The sequence below is a fragment of the Macrobrachium nipponense genome, chromosome 25 (assembly GCF_015104395.2).
Source record: "Macrobrachium nipponense isolate FS-2020 chromosome 25, ASM1510439v2, whole genome shotgun sequence".
NCBI lineage: Eukaryota > Metazoa > Arthropoda > Malacostraca > Decapoda > Palaemonidae > Macrobrachium > Macrobrachium nipponense.
This window is the reverse complement of record NC_087214.1, coordinates 51,143,711-51,161,700: the sequence shown is the minus strand read 5'-3', so window position 1 is coordinate 51,161,700 and position 17,990 is coordinate 51,143,711.

The window sequence follows — 17,990 nt, the reverse complement described above, 5'->3', positions numbered from 1 at the left end:
GTGTGTGTCTGTATTATCAAAACGTATGTTACTATACTTCCATATCATTGATGATGATGGTGAGGGCTCGCACCTTTTCGGAGCTGAGCCTCCCAAATATAATTTTAGTGACGAAGAGATTCAGAATGTAACACTGTCGGAGCACTTCAATCAAGTCATGTATTTTTTATTTAATTTTCTGTATAGAAAATGTTTATGTTAAATTCAGCCAAAATTCAATAATAGCCTTCGTTTTTGACACTTTTATCGAAGAACTCATAATTCTTGATCTAATTTTTATATTGACAGAAATCGTTCAACAAATGAAATGATAAAAGCGAGAAAAAACAAAGTAGGTGAACAAAGCGAAGCTTCGTCTGATAAGAATCCCATGCCGTGTCCCCTGTGCCAGGTAAGCGAGCTCTGATTCCTTTCTGGCTCCTCCATCTCCTTCTTCTGCCAAAAGAAGGATTTCTTCCTTCATTTCCTCTATCACCAATTGTGACTGTCCATGTCGGAAGGGAATGAATGAATAACAGGTGGTCAGTCGACTTAAATGGGTCATCAGAGTGGAGGTTGGAGAGGACTGGGGGCATCAGCCTGAGCCTTGGAAGTGTAGGGTCATTAATGGCGACTTCCTTCAATCGAGCGAAGATGACGAAGGTCTGTTTCATTCCGTCAATGTTTCCGATATCGTCGTCTTTCTGTGACGAAGATGCAAACTGTTTCTTTAGTGATTCACCTGAATCTTTTGCATAGAAAGAACCTCACACCTTCTTAAGGAGATCAGAAACACTCAGATTTATATCGATAATATAGGAGAGGCAAAAGCAACGGAGGACGACTTCTTTTAAAAATCCTTCTGCGCAGATCAAACACAAACGGACGAAGGCCTCTCGGTTATGATTATTATTTTTATCTCATTAGAGGTGAATAAATAAAAAAGACATCTGGTTATGCGAGTAAAAGGTATTTTGAATGGACAGTGATGTCAATAAGAAGTAAATTAAATGGCATTTTCCATTTAATGTATTTCTTACTGATATTTCTGTTCATTCAGTTATTTTAGTATTACTCGTCGTTGTGTATTTTATTGGTGACGTATTTTTACCTATGTTGATATTACCATTATTATTGTTACTATTCATAATTATGAATTCAGGTGATTTATAAAACTAGTCGACAAGTAGTCGGCTTCTTTCATTTCTGAGTAATTTGGTCATGGGGGAATTGCTTTCCTTCTTTTGACTTGTTGGGGTGTTGAGTAATTAAGTGATCTTGACGAGCATTGTTTCTTTTGTAATGGCCTATTATATATATATATATATATATATATATATATATATATATATATATGGGTTAAATACGCGAAAGTGCTTGGCACTCTCTTTTCATTTGGAATTCTCCCAGTGGCTTCAGCTAATAAACATGATGGCGTGCTCGCTTTTGTGATTTCTTAGAATATGTAATGATATAGTTTAGCTTTCAACTTTTCAGATCGATCACTACGAAATGAGGGAAGGGTGCTGTTGTCAGATGGAAATCATTTGACTCTGCTGCACTAAATTTAGAAATCCATCTATTTCTCTTTTTTTTTCCTGGCAAGGGAGCAAACTGGCGCGCTATTCTTAATATACATTTTGTGTGAATGGGGGCTTCAGGGCCATAGGTGGCACTTTGGAATATTTGTCGCTTTTTCTCAATCGTCTCGTGTTGTCCGTATTCAAGTTTGTTTACTCAACTGTCAAAGTTTTGAAGGTCAAATTTCTCAGGATAAAAACTTTTAAAACTTTGCTTAATAACCATTCTGATATCATTATAATGATAATAATAATATTATTATTCTGTTATTTTTTCAGGATTTTCTGCGCCGTCTCGGTTTTGATGGGTGTTGATATACCATTATTTTATTTTTTATTGATATACCATTTTTGGAAGGAATTCATATTTATTGTGTTGTTACTCGGAATTGTTTGACAAAGAACCTTTTGTTTTCGGTGGTTGTTTTGCAGTTTGTTCTTTGGAGGGAATCCCAATGCTACAGTTAGTTCTTTGTTGTTTTTTTTATTAGATGTGACTGGTTTTCTTTCATTATTATTATGTTTTTTTAATGACATTTGATCGAATTTAACTCTTTTCTTGATTTGCGCCGGAAAACGTCACCATCCTGTTAATATCCAATGAAGAATATTTATGCAGTGTAGAAATACGCCTTTTCTTCACTGTTGATCCATTCATTTTTCATTTTGTCCACTAATCTTCACTTATCACTCACGAAGTAGACAACACTATTTCCTCAGAGGCCTTCCAAGCGAGGCCTATCCAAGGGAGGCCTATAGTTTCCCGAAGGGGCCTTTGGACGTTTGATATTCCACCTCGAAGTCTTGAGGGTTTGCACGAGTCCTGGCAATCGTTTCGTTCTCGTTATTGTTCACTTTCATGAAATGGTCTTTATAATACTATAGGTTTTATGTGACGTAAATACCGACATGTTTCAAGTTCATTCACATTTGGAAATCTATAACTCAAACTTTTTTTAAAATGACCCCTTCTTAGTTTATTTATTATTCTCATTTTAATAAACAAAAAGTTGGAACATAATCTTCAGCTCCTGAGGATCATCTTAGAAAAAAATATTGACCCAGTTCCTCAAAAGTAATGAACTAAAGGCATTTTCAGTCTCGGAAACATTTAACGCATTTTACGCAAAGATTTTATTTAATTATTCATTTCTTCTCTTCCTTCCCCTGCTTCGTTTGCAATCTCCAGGGACCCATTTTCTTATCCTCTTCGTCCATCTATTATCTGACATTCTCAATATGTCCTGCCCGCGCCCATTTCATTTTCTTACTTATTAGAATATCCTCTGGTTTGCTTTCATATCCATGTTGCTCTTTTTCTGTCTCTTAGTGTTATTCACCTCATTATTCTTTCCATAGCTATTTGAGTTGTAAGTAGCTTATGTTCTAAGGCTTTAGTAAGGCTCCAAGTTTCTGATGCCTAAGTTAATGTTGATAGGAACATCAGATTAAATACTTTTCTTTTTAGAGAAAGTGGCATTTTACCTTTCATAATCTCATTTTGTTTACCAAAATCTCTCCATCCCAATGCTTATCCTTCTTTTAATTTCGGTCTCATGCCCTGGGGAAACACTTTCTGTCTGTCCTAAATACGCAAATTCATTACCAATCTCTAGTTGTTCGTCCATAACCTCTATTTGTTGTCTCTGCATTTTCATTGAACATTATCTATTAGTTGTTTTAGCTGAGTTTTCAGTCTTAATACATATTTTGCCTTTCTCTATTCAAATCTATCATCTTTTGTATTTCCTTCCCCATAAGTTGTTAATGTATTCCCCATTTATGTTATTTCCTACATTTTCGCAATCTAAATTCTTAAAAACTTCTTTTAGGCGTGCTGTGAATAATTTAGGAGAGATGGGATCTCCCTGTCTAACTCCTTTCTCAATCGGAAATTTCTCACTGTCTTTATGTGTAATGGAAATTACATAAAAATGGAAATGTAACCCATTTCATTATTATAAAACATAGCTGTGCTCCGTGTCACAGGTCAAGGAGGAAAAACCTCCCAAAATTATCTAGTTCGACAGGCAAACAAACGAACATCCTTCTCACGGTCTGATATGCTAAACCGGCTCTCACGAGAACTGAAGGAAACTGTTTGATCAGCATCGACCTCCATGTGAAGGATGTGTGTGTGTGTGTGTGTGTGTGTTCGTCCGTCTCCTACTGTTATCTTCTTGACACAAGAGATAGGAGTGGCTTTCAAAAATCATTAGGCTAAAATTTACCATAAATTCACAAGGGACACTACCGACCCACCGTAGGAGACAACAAGTCCACCCCTAAAAGGTGTCAGGGAGGCGGGGTTGGACATCTCATTACCACTACTGCCCCCTTACTGTGTTTACAAATATAATAATACTATTTCCATACATCTCTACTGCCTACCTGAAAATTTAAACAATTTACAAATTTCTTCTTATTTGTTAAAGGCTCAGTTTTATACATTCCTTGACTGATCTTCATATTATTGTTGTAACTTTCTTTTATAAAGCTAGATTCAATGATATTCCTTTCCATTGCATTATTAGAAAACAAACTTTTTTACCCATTCCCAGTTAATAGCATGATTGTTCTGACTAACATGTACAAATATACCACTATTTCCCTGTGCATATCACACATATTTTTGATGTTGTTCTATTCGCATTTCCAGTGCTTTACCCGTTTGACCAATGTAAAAGTTGTTAGAAGACTTACATGGAATTTTATATACACATCCTTTAGTATTGTCGAGGAGTTCTTGATAAGTGCATGTTTCGTTGTTTTGTTTTTAAAAGCGACATTAACACCAAAATTCTTTGGGAGATAGGGGATATCTTTCATATTATTAATATAAGGTAGCACAAGCAAATGTTTTGTGTTGTAAGGTTCTTTTTGGTTTTGATACATGGTCTTTTTCGCCGCTTCTAATACATTGTTTAGTACACTGTCCGGATATTTCAGTTTCTTGCCTGTATTCCGGATCTTATCTATTTCTTCATCTATCTATTCTGGGTTACATACCCGTAGTGCTCTTAGAAACATAGATGCAAACACCTATTTTTAACCATATTGTTTTGTCCAGAACAGAAATGTACATAGGAAAAAATATTAGTAGGCTTTCTGTAAACTACTATTTTATTTAAACCCACTACTATTCTCCGTATGAGGACATCCAAAAGTTTTTAAAGGTAGGATCCATCTTTTCCATTTCCATAGTAAATTTAATTGATTTAACCTAGCAAAAAAATTATTTACATCCTCATTCCCTGGCCATACACAAATTATGACGTCAACACATCTGAACCAAACTACATTGCATGAAATTAGGTTTTTTAATATTTTCTTTCAAAAAATTCCGTATATAAGTTACTGCGCACTGGGGACAGAGGGTTTCCCATTGCCATACCAAACTTTTTTGAGTAAAACTTTCCATTAAGTTCAAATTAACATTCTTTCACACATTGTTTATCGGTAATGTCCCTAGAGAATTTATTGCAAATTTTAGCCAAATGATTTTTGAAAGCCACTCCTACCTTGACACCTGCCTGTGGGTGGATCTCCAGTCTCAGACGGTTGTGTATGTTCGTCAGTACTGTCTCTGAAGTATATATATTTGTGGTTTCTAATACTATGTATCAGTCCTTCGTCAAATTAAGTCGAAACCAGTCAGGACCTACACCCCGCCTCTTCTTATTCACCTGCGGATATGTGTGGTAAATGAATCACGTGCTAAAGTGATTATAATCATATAGTATTATTATATTATATATAATATATATATATAGTATATATATACTATATATATATATAGTAATATTATTAATTATATATTAATATATATATTATATATATATATATATATATATATATATATATATATGTGTGTGTGTGTGTGTGTGTGTGTGTGTGTGTGTTTGAGTTTCCCACATTTATAGAGATTTTGCTGCAAGAGATGATTATTTAGCCCTCGCTCCTTTTTGGAGCTGAGCCTCCCAAAGATAATGATATTATGGAACAATGAAGAGAATGCAACGTGGGAATCGGGAGCACATCAATCAGTAGCCATGAATATATGATTAATTTTTCTGTATAGAAAATGTTTATGTTAAATTCAGCCAGACTTCAACAATATATATATTTTTTACACTTCCGTCAAAGAACTCATAATTCTTGACTTAGTTTTGATACAGCCACTGAAATTGTTCAATAAATGAAGTTATAAAAACGAGAAAACATAAAGTCAGAGGCAAAAGCGAAGTTTCATCAGACACAAATCCCAGGACGTGTCCCCTGTGCCAGGTAAGCGAGCTTTATTTCACTCTGTTGTCTCAGACTCAGATTTATTTCCTCTGACTTGTCAACATCGCACAGGGAGTCATGTAGGTGAACATCGAATTAATTAAGATCCGTGAAGTACAGTTACGTTACAAAGTGTTGTATCAGTTGCCTTAATGTTTCGGATATTTTTCGGTCTGAAGTAGGTTTTATTTTAGTACTCAAAATTGTAGACCTAACATGTACAGCGTTAATAACAAAACTTTTAATATTTTGTTTATTATAATAAAAAAAATATATATATATAAAATAAATGTTTGGCTAGGCCTAAGAGTCCTTGCCTGCTCTTTGAAATTCGGAGAATCCTATAATATCAGTATGATTTTGTTTATAAGTTTTTGTGTGGTATTCGATTTTCGTAACGAATAACGTGTTCTTTTGCAGCCATTGTGCCAAGTATATAATTGAACATTTCTGTATGCAATGGCCTAATTAAGAACCTGTATGGCTGAGGGCTGAATTAGTCATTCCTTGAGAGAAAAATGTTTACACTCTCCAGAATGAGGTAAAACAGAAAAACAAAACTGAATTTCCTTATATTATTGAAATCCATAATTGGTGGCAGATAATATTGACAGTGAGCAAGAGGTTGAAACGTAACATTAAAAAAATTCATTTTTATGAAAAATATCAATAAATCCTTTAGAAATTAATTAAGGAACAACATCAACTAGAGATATATAAGTCAATATATTCTTTCGAACACAATTAAAGAAAAACAACTAAATTATGTTTATCCCATATAATGAATAAGAGTGCGGTTTCTAGCTAGTTTCAGATTATGAATGGTATTCACATCCTGATATTTAGTCTAACTCCCAAAAGCACCGACCACTTCTTTCAAACAGATGTCGTTACCACTTTCGATCATTCTAGGCCTATGTGATTCTCATTAAGCCATTCCTTTATGTATTAAAAAAACAATATTTCCAATTTCCTTCTCTGGTATATCGGAATTCTCCTTCATATTTATAAAAATATTCTGTCAACTTGACGTCTTTTTATGATATTAAAAAGAAAACCGACTTATGTAAGATTTATAAGCTATCGTGCATCAACGCCAGTCTCCTCAAAACTGCGTGTTCCAGGGGTGCCAATGCAGCCGCTCACTTTATATGCATGTTACTTAATATTTTAATTTTATATTTCATATGCTAACTTGAAATAACTATTTTTTTTCTTTTAACACAAACATCTCAAAACAAATGATAACCTGATAACATTACATAGGCCAAACTCCACTCACTCATGTATTAGGTATTTGCATAAAATAGCAATTTTTAACAGATGTTACTTTGTTGACACGGTTGGTAGGCCTGTTCCTATTTAAACATAATGAAATTATTTCATAATGATTCGGACAAAATACTTAAAAACCTGCACTAAACAAGGTTTTTCTGTGCAGTTTTATTTCTTATGTGTGCTAATAGATTTCAATTTTCTTATTATCAAAGAAATTTCTCAAACTTATTATTGTATGGAAATTAACAAAGTTAAACAATCCGAACGATATATTTCATAAGGTGTTGCAATATATAATAGCGTAATTATTGTCCGTTCATTCGTAGGTGACTCCTTCCCTTCAAAGAGGTTCCTGGGGACGTCAGGTCGATTTGAAGAAGTAGGTGGCTCGTTTTCATACTTTTATAATAAATTATAAGGTTATTAAATCTTATCACTTTGAACATAAGGGAAGAACATTTTCATTTATTAATTTCCTGAGTGTCTAATCGTCCTCCAAATCTTTATGGTGCTTATAATTTCTGTAGTGGAGTTTTTGAGGAATTGAAGATGATTTCCTTCCTTTGGAAGAAGAAGAAGAAGAAGCCAGAGAGAAGTGAGAGCTCGCTTACCTGGCACAGGGGACACGTCTTGGGATTCGTATCTGATGGCATCGCTTTTGCATCTTTTTTTCTTTTACCGATTTCTGTCTATATAAAAATCAAATCAAGACTTAGAGTTCTTTATATAGGAATTAAATCAAGACTTATAAGTTCTTCGATGAAAGTGTCAAAAACAAAGGTTCCTGTTAAAGCCTGGCTGAGTTTAACATAAACATTTTCTATACAGAAAATTAAATCAAATATATGTGGATACTGATTTAAGCGCTTCTGCAGTGTTACTTTTATCAGGTCGTGTCCTTCTTAATATTATGTTTGGAAGGCTCAGCTCCGAAAAGGTGCGAGCCCTCATCATCATCATCATCTTTTGCTGCTAAAGCTCTGCAGACATGGAAGTAAAGCATCATATATATATATATTATATATATATATATATATATATATATATATATATATATATATATATATATATATATATATATATATACGATGTGTGTGTTATCTGTATCCAACATTGGAGACACCAATTGAAATTTGTACTACAATAACACTTCATGTCCTAGAATGGTGTGATTTTAATACTAGACATTTTAGTGGGTGGTTTCCCCCTGACAGACACACCCTAACAGGTGGGCAGAGGGAAGGGCAACCCTGATAATTAATGTCTAGGCTATTATAGTAGGCTACAGTTGACCCGTATTATACATTATCGTGATATATTTAATAAATATTTTTATTCTTTCTATATCCTTTGTATTTATTTAATATAAATATTATTTATTTGTTTCATATAAATAACAGTCATTTATCTGTAGGCCTATGATAATTCGGTCATATTATTATTTTGTCAATCAAGCAACTGACTTCAATTATATTACTCGCTTTAGCTTTGTTTACGAGACGAACGTTAATGTAGCTGTGGCTGGAAGACTGGCTCTGTAAAGCAGCATGTAAGTTCTTATCATTATTAGAGTTATTGCTGTAAAAGTTAAAATATGTCTGTACATAAAATTTGTTAAATAGGGTAGTACGCACCCATTAGATAGATAGTAATAAATATGTAATACATACGCTGTAGCCAGAGTACAGATCATAATAATTGCGCTTTAGCCTACTTGGTTTGTTTTATCGAAGCAGGACTACCTTTTTTTTTTTTCCAACTGACTTTCATAGTAATGAAATCATGAATACATTTCTATATTATCATTTTTAGGAATGAATATTGTTGTTACTATAGTCGATTTTTTTTCGGCTGGTGTAAAACTCGTCAGATATAATACACCTGGCTGAGGAAGGATACAGAGGATCTCTATTTTTTAAACAATCTCTCCACACACCAAGTTATTTCGAACATTTCCATTCACCCAAGAAGATTATGAATAAATATAAGAGCAAACTAGACCAAAAAAGTAACAAGAAAACAAGATAAATGAAACATTGTGCGATTGTGAATTTTTTTATCATTTATGTTCAATGAGTAAGTGTTTAGCGAATTGTTAAGGTTTAGTGAATAAACGTTTAGTGAGTGTTTATGAGTAAGTGGTTGATGACCGTTTAGTTTAGGGTTTAGTGACTGTTTAATGTGTCAGTTTCAGTGAATTTATATGAGTGTTAGGGTTTAGTGAATGTTTTGTGAATTTTATTGAATATTTATTGTGTAAGTATTCACAGAATGATTTGTCTTTAGGGTCTTAGTGAATGTCTTGTGAATGTTAGCATTTTGTGATTATTTAGAGTCTAAGTATTCAATGAGTGTTTAGGATTTAGTGAATGTTTAGTGTGGAAGTATTCAGTCATTGTTTAGTGAGTGTTTAGGTTCAGTTAAAGTTTTGTGATTTTTTGTGTGTGGTGAATGTTTAGTAAGTATTCAGTGAGTGAATAGTGAATGTCTTGTGAATGTTAGTGTTTAGCAAATGTTTAGTGTGTATGTGTTTATTGGGTTTTTAATGAGTGGATGTTCATTCACTCTTTAGTATTTAATAAGTATTTAGGGTTTGGTAAACATTTAGTATTTAATGAGTGCTTAGGGTTTAGTGAGTGTTAGTGTTTAATTAATGTCTAGGATTAAGTGAGTGTTTAGTGAATATTTACCGAGTGTTTGGGGTATAATGAGTATTTAGTGAGCTTAGTGTTCTAAGTGTTTAGTGAGCATTTAGTGTATAGTGAGTGCCTAGTGAGTGTTGGATATTCAGAGTGTTTAGTGTTATTGAGTGTGAGTGTATGTTCAGTGTGTGTGTTTATAGTGAATGTATGTAAGTGTGAGTGCTTACTGAGTAAGTGCATTGTGAATGTTAGTGTTTAGTGATTGTATTTCATTACTATTTAGTTAGTTCTTCGCTACTGTATGCAAAGAAAGTCCTGTAATTTACACAGGAACCATTTATGTTGACACTGCTTAGATCCAAGAGCAGATGCTTAGGCCTTGACCACAATGGTTGGAGTGCGTAGGCCTGTTTTCGTAAGGTAAATTTTCTCTGTGAAATTGGGTAAAATAATAATAATAATAATAATAATAATAATAATAATAATAATAATAATAATAATAATAATAATGATGATAATGATAATAATAATAATAATAATAATAATAATAATAATAATAATAATAATAATAATAATAATAATAATAATAATAATAATAATACAAAAGTACTACAGAAGATGGATGCCGGGTACCAACTCAAGAAAAGAGGCAACAGAATCAATCATCTGATGTTCATGGACGACATCAAGCTGTATGGTAAGAGCATCAAGGAAATAGATACCCTAATCCAGACTGTAAGGATTGTATCTGGGGACATCAGGATGGAGTTTGGAATAGAAAAATGCGCCTTAGTGAACATACAAAAAGGCAAAGTAACGAGAACTGAAGGAATAAAGCTACCTATGGGAGCAAACATCAAACACATAGATGAGACAGGATACAAATACCTGGGAATAATGGAAGGAGGGGATATAAAACACCAAGAGATGAAGGACACGATCAGGAAAGAATATATGCAGAGACTTAAGGCGATACTCAAGTCAAAACTCAACGCCGGAAATATGATAAAAGCCATAAACAAATGGGCAGTGCCAGTAATCAGATACAGCGCAGGAATAGTGGAATGGATGAAGGCAGAACTCTGCAGCATAGATCAGAAAACCAGGAAACATATGACAATACACAAAGCACTACACCCAAGAGCAAATACGGGACAGACTATACATAACACGAAAGGAAGGAGGGAGAGGACTACTAAGTATAGAGGACTGTCAACATCGAGAACAGAGCACTGGGCAATATCTGAAAACCAGTGAAGACGAGTGGCTAAAGAGTGCATGGGAAGAAGGACTAATAAAAAGTAGACGAAGACCCAGAATATACAGAGACAGGAGAATGACAGACAGAACAGAGGACTGGCACAACAAACCAATGCACAGACAATACATGAGACAGACTAAAGAACTAGCCAGCGGATGACACATGGCAATGGCTACAGAGGGGAGAGCTAAAGAAGGAAACTGAAGGAATGATAACAGCGGCAAAAGATCAGGCCCTAAGAACAGATATGTTCAAAAACGATAGACGGAAATAACATCTCTCCCATATGTAGGAAGTGCAATACGAAAAATAAAACATAAACCACATAGCAAGCGAATGCCCGGCACTTGCACAGAACCAGTACAAAAAAGAGGCATGATTCAGTGGCAAAAGCCCTCCACTGGAGTCTGTGCAAGAAACATCAGCTACCTTGCAGTAATAAGTGGTACGAGCACCAACCTGAGGGAGTGATAGAAAACGATCAGGCAAAGATCCTCTGGGACTATGGTATCAGAACGGATAGGGTGATACGTGCAAATGGACCAGACGTGACGTTGATTGACAAAGTCAAGAAGAAAGTATCAATCATTGATGTCGCAATACCATGGGACACCAGAGTTGAAGAGAAAGAAAGGGAAAAAAATGGGATAAGTATCAAGACCTGGAAAATGAGAAATAAGAAGGATAATGGGATATGCCAGTGGAAATCGTACCCATAATCATAGGAGCACTAGCACGAGCCCAAGATCCTGAAAAGGAATCTAGAAAAAACTAGACGCTGAAGTAGCTCCAGGACTGATGCAGAAGAGTGTGATCTAGAAACGGCACACATAGTAAGAAAAGTGATGGACTCCTAAGGAGGCAGGATGCAACCCGAACCCCACACTATATATACCACCCAGTCGAATTGGAGGACTGTGATAGAGCAAAAAAAAAAAAAAAAAAAAATAAATAAATAATAATAATAATAATAATAATAACAATAATAATAATAATAATAAAGATTAAAAAAATAGTAATAAAATATAGTGCTAAGAGCTGGACCAAGACCTTTCAATACGGCCTTCCGAAGTCACTCTCGGCAGGGAGATCGCTACTCCAGATTTGCACTTTCGGTTGTCCGATTTTTATGTTTGTGTTGGAGACGCATTATAAAATATATTAGCAATGGTAAATACGTTGAACAGACGTGAGGATATAATATGATGTTAGTGCCTGTCTACTGGATATAATGAACTTCGGGAGGGGAATAGAATGGGTAAAAAAAATGTTTCAATATTTATAGTTAGCATATCCTGAACCAATCAGTCACATTTCCGTTTCAAGTAATTATTTGTGTTGTGATATATCATCTCTTTGTGAATGTGCGGGGGTTAAAACGGCTCTTTATGATGGGACTTTGGTCTTAATATCAATCGAATCCCATATCCGATAAAAATTTAATTTCATCCACACGAACCAACAGCAATCTAAAGAACAATTCATTTATGGTAAGACACGTTGGGCTACGAACCTCGACATGGCTGCAGTGTCCTAACTATAGGCAAGAAAAGAAAATGACCAAAGACGCTATTCAAGCGAGAATACTTATTTCTTACATTTTCTTTTTTTAGAGGAACTGAGAGTGGCACCATATGACTAGTTTAATTATTCAAAAATGGCTCAGCACACATACTTGTAGCTGTTGCCAATTGTGACCCCTCCCATTCAGATAAAATACTTTGTGTGAAGTAATAACTCAAACCAAACCAAAGGATAGTGCTAATATTATATATAGTATATGTAGATATATATAATATATATATATTATATATATTATATATATATATATATGAATATATGTGTGTGTGTGAAACTATAGAAAGTAGACCAAGCTTAGGAAGTCTCACACATAGTGATTTATATAGAATTGTGATGGAATTAATGGAAGTGAAATATTCCATACTTCAATAGGAATTTTAAAAAATAACTCCAATGTTGGATGCAGATCCTGTCTCCCCCTCCCTCTCCCCCTCCCTACTCGTTGTGGGGTGTCTGCCAGAGGGTAACCACCCTCAAAATGTCTGTCATTACCACCACAGTACTCTAGGATGTGCAGTGCTATTGTAGTACAAATCATACTTGTTATCTCCAATGTTGGATTCAGATCCTGCCTTCCCCTCCCCTCCCAAGTCGTGTGGGGTGTCTGTCAGGGGAAACCACCCACTAAAATATCTGTCATTACCACCGCAGTACTCTGAGATGTGCAGTGCTATTGTAGTACAAAATTTACTTGGTATCTCCAATGTTGGATGCAGTTCCTGGCTCCCCCTCCCCCTTCCTCCCCCACTCGTTGTGGGGTGTCTCTCAGGGGGTAACTACCGACTAAAATGTCTACTATTACCACCACAGTACTCTAGGATGTGCAGAACTATTGTAGTACAGCTTTTTTTTTTTTTTTTTTTTTTTTTTTTTGTTTTTACTTGGTATCTCCCATGTTAGATGCAAATCCTGTCTCCCCCTCCCCACTCGTTGTGGGGTGTCTGTCAGGGGGTAACCACCCACTAAAATGACTGACACTACCATCACAGCATTCTAGGATGTGCAGTGCAATTGTAGTACAAATTTTACTTGGTATCTCCAATGTTGGATGCAGATCCTGCCTCCCCCTCCCCACTCGTTGTGGGGCGTCTGTCAGGGGGTAACCACCCACTAAAACGTCTGTCATTACCACCACAGTATTCTAGGATGTGCAGTGCTATTGTAGTGTAAATTTTACTCGGTATCTCCTAAGTTGGATCTAGATCCAATTAACCCCCCCTTTTCAGTGCGTCTGTCAGGGGGAACCCACCCTCCAAAATGTCTGTCACTGGTCACTCTATAATCAGTAGAGTCTGCAGATATATTTTATATTAGTTTCAACTGGTATCTCATATATTGGATCTAGACCCAAAATCTAACGAGCAGTTAGTGGTGCTTGTTAAGTAAGCCACCCATATATTTTCGGCAGACGGTCAGTTTCACAGTTTACAAGTCTACTCCTAAATACCAGATGGGGTTACAGTCGGTATCTCGTTCGTTGTATCTCAACGGTCCGGGCTGCCGCTCTATTAGGCGCTGCCGGATTCAGATAGGTTGCCTGGACGCAAATTTCCGAGACGTATACTAGTATTGCACCGGTCCCGGTTTTTTATGCCTTGCCCCTACAGAAGGTGAGGTGAAATCTCTTGCCAGCAATTTGGGTGTGGGAAACATAATGAAACTATTTTCAAGAATCGTCTATGGTTAATTCTTAAGATAAGGCATCGCGCTTTTTTCAGGGAAGTTTCGGTACATACTTGGTTTATAGTTAGGGAATCTGCTGCCTGGCCGAGGCAAATGTTTTACTGAAGCGATTCTAGAAGTCATAAACCACATGATCGGATAACAAAGAGGTTGTCAAAGAGATTGTCCTTGGAGAGAGAGGAAGTAAGTATAGAATAATCAGGTTTGCTGACTAAGAACAGATATCAGAGACATAAAAACCGATTCTTGTCCAGGTCCGTTGCAGGTTGCCAAACAGCCTACTAGGTAGGTCAGCAGTTTAGACTGTGGCACGTTATGGATTCAGCTGACATAAACATGACCATGAGCATGAGAGACGAAAGTGATCACAAAAGTGAAGGTGAAATATGTGTTAGTTCGGACGTCATGTTCACTATGACTTGGTTTATGAAGTCAGATCCTTCCGCCGGAAGGTCTACAGAAGGAGGGAGAGAGAAAGATGTCATAGAAGAAGGAAAGGTTGGGAGTGAACTGCGTTATGATACTCTGTGGTCGTGCAAGTGACACATAAGATTTCTCTCTCGGTGTCAAGGAAGGACTTCGACATTTTTCTACTCTGTTCTCAGTATGAGAAAATTGAACCTAGACTTCGTGTTACTTAAGCTCACTTTTAAACTTAGATTATTTTGGGTTCAAAGCCAGTTTTGATTCCAGGGAACCTGTAAAGATAAGAGGTACAATAAAGAAAAAAAAATAAAAAACACACAACCTGCAGTGGGTTGCCATGAAGAATAAGCTATTAACTGTGTAAACTAATTTATAGTTTCTACATTAAATTAAAAAACCAATGGCCACTGCCTAAGTTACATCAAAAATATTACAAAAAACTATAACACACACATTACATACATATATAAAACAAAGGATGATTCAAGAGATAATAATATACATACTTTGATTGCTGATTCGCAGATGAACCTCATATGTGATGATATTCATTCGTACATAAGTACATATATTCACACAGACAATATAAAAAATACATACATACATATCTATATATATATATATATATATATATATACTATATATATATATATATGTCTTATCACATCACCGTTATTCATATATATGCATCAAGCTACAAATGTCCTTTTAATAGCCTTGTGGTTAAAGCGCTTCACTGTATATCTTATTTTTTAGTTCTGTTGTTCACGCCTATGAACTGACGAATTTCTTATCAACTAAGAATTTCACCGTCGGTTAACATTATATGAAAAATATAATAACGTCGAGGTAGAGCAAATTAGACATTAAAAGGACATATACGTAGATATATATATATATATAGTATATATATATATATATAATATATCATATATATATCTAATAAAAGGAAAAGGAGCCCATAAAAACACCAGAATGTAGAGAGAAAAGTACTATATTTCAGAGACTGCTGTCTCTCTCTTCAGGTATATTGAATGAGTAAAAAGTTTTACAGAAAAGGTGGTATTTATACAAGAGATTTATACCAATCTTACAATCGGATTTTACAGGTAAATCACTTCCCCAGAGATTAATACAACACAAACGGTCAGTTAGGTATGGACAACAGAACTCGGCTATTTTCAATCATATAAATGAACATAACCATAGAATAAACTGGAATATGTCACGTGTAATTTATAGCAGCAACTGCCGGTACAAGAGTCAAATGATGGAATCGGCCTTAATAAAAGAGAAGCAGTAATGAACATCTCAAAAGGGAATTGGACCTCGGACATCGTCGACGCAGTGTTCATTCAACCAACGCTTAAGAAGATTAAAGGAAGATTATCAGCGGGGGTGACCTAAATTGGGCTTACTTGTGGACGAATCTCTTGGTATAAATACCACCTTTTCTGTAAACTTTTCTCATTCATATACCTGAAGAGAGAGACAGCAGTCTCTGAAATATAGTACTTTTCTCTCTACATTTTGGTGTTTTTATGGGCTCCTTTTATTAGATGGAATTCTGTTGTTACAGAACACTTTTACCAGTCATATATATATATATATATATATATATATATATATATATATATATATATATTTATATAAACTTGCTGTTAGTAACAAGAACATTATAGCTTGTCGGATTTTATTATACTGTAGAAGGAGATGTACCCTCTCTCTTTCTTTTTTTCATTTTGCGTTCGGGACCATACTCCGACATCGTTTGTAATTATATATATATATATATATATATATATATATATATATATATATATATATATATATAACATATTTATAGATATATGTGTGTGTATGTGTGTATACGTGTGTGTTTGAACATTATATATATATATATATATATATATATATATATATATATATATATATATATCAATTACACAAAAGAACGAAACGACTGCTCTTCAATATGGTGCTGTTTTTATGGTGAATGGTGTAATTCCTGAATCAGTTGTCAGCTAAATGTAGAGGTAATACTTGGGTCATACCTCTCAGTCCACTGATTAGCAGTAGACAGACCCTCTGCTGGTTGTTCAGGCGATGTGTGTTTATGTTCTTCATAATTCAGCCAGAACACTAATTGGTACTCATATATCTTTCTCTCGTCAGGACACCAAAGTATTTTTCATATTTTTTGTAAAGCTGCTGCACCTGGATCCCAAACATTAAAAAAAAAATCGGCCAAATGCAATATCATGCAACTCATAAGAATGATAACTCCCTATCGGCATAATAAATTTCTAGATCATTTGGAGGATTATTGCAGCGCCGAAGAGCACTTCCCCCCCAACTGTAGTAAAAACTTGTCATAAACACATGTCGGCAATATCGGTAGTAATACTATCCCAAGCAGTTGACATATGACACATTTTACTTTACTGTGCATGACCATATTTTTCAAGCGATGGGTACTACTACCTACGGAGAGCTTCAGTATTTCCTGTAAAATGCCACATCACATTCGTAAATTCGTACGAGTTGCACTTCGAGGGATCAAACCGGGACGTAGGTAAGGTTCTCGATGAAGATCCAGACCCAAAACTGGTCGTAATTATATGATATCATACCGAAAATAGATAAAAAATAATTATAAGAAAAAAGTTGTTGTTGGAACCTCACAACAGAACGGCAGTTGTTTATGCTTTTCAAGCCTCCATCGTTTTCTTATAGGACGAGTCAAAGAAACGTCAGTGTCACTGAATGGGATACGAGGATATTTTATTTCTTTTGCGACAGCAGGTCTGGGCGCAGTATTTTTTTTTCCACAAATTACGAATTTTGTTTAGCGTAATCCAGCTCGGTAGATCTAGGGGTACTTATCCGCGGCAGCCTAGACTATGGTAGTTGCGGGTTTTCTTTGCAGTTTTACCTCCTGAACAATTATTTCAAGTAATATTTATTCGGACGACTGTAATTAACAAACCCCCCCCCCCCCCTAACAACTAGGGGCTAGTACTAAACACGGCGAAATACATTGGACGCCCCAATCCCTAGTGGAGTCGTATCCGCGGTTAGTTCCTTGCAGTCAGTGCGGACTGCTTCTGTAGAAATACCAAAGACTGCAATGATATGCAAGCATGACTTTAACTAAGCAAAACGGAAACTAGACCCTTTCGGAAACAAATAACAAGAAAAATTATGCCTCTAGGTTGAAAATCATGGCGCCTTAGAATTTGAAGTTGTAAAACTTTACTCACCAGTAAAATA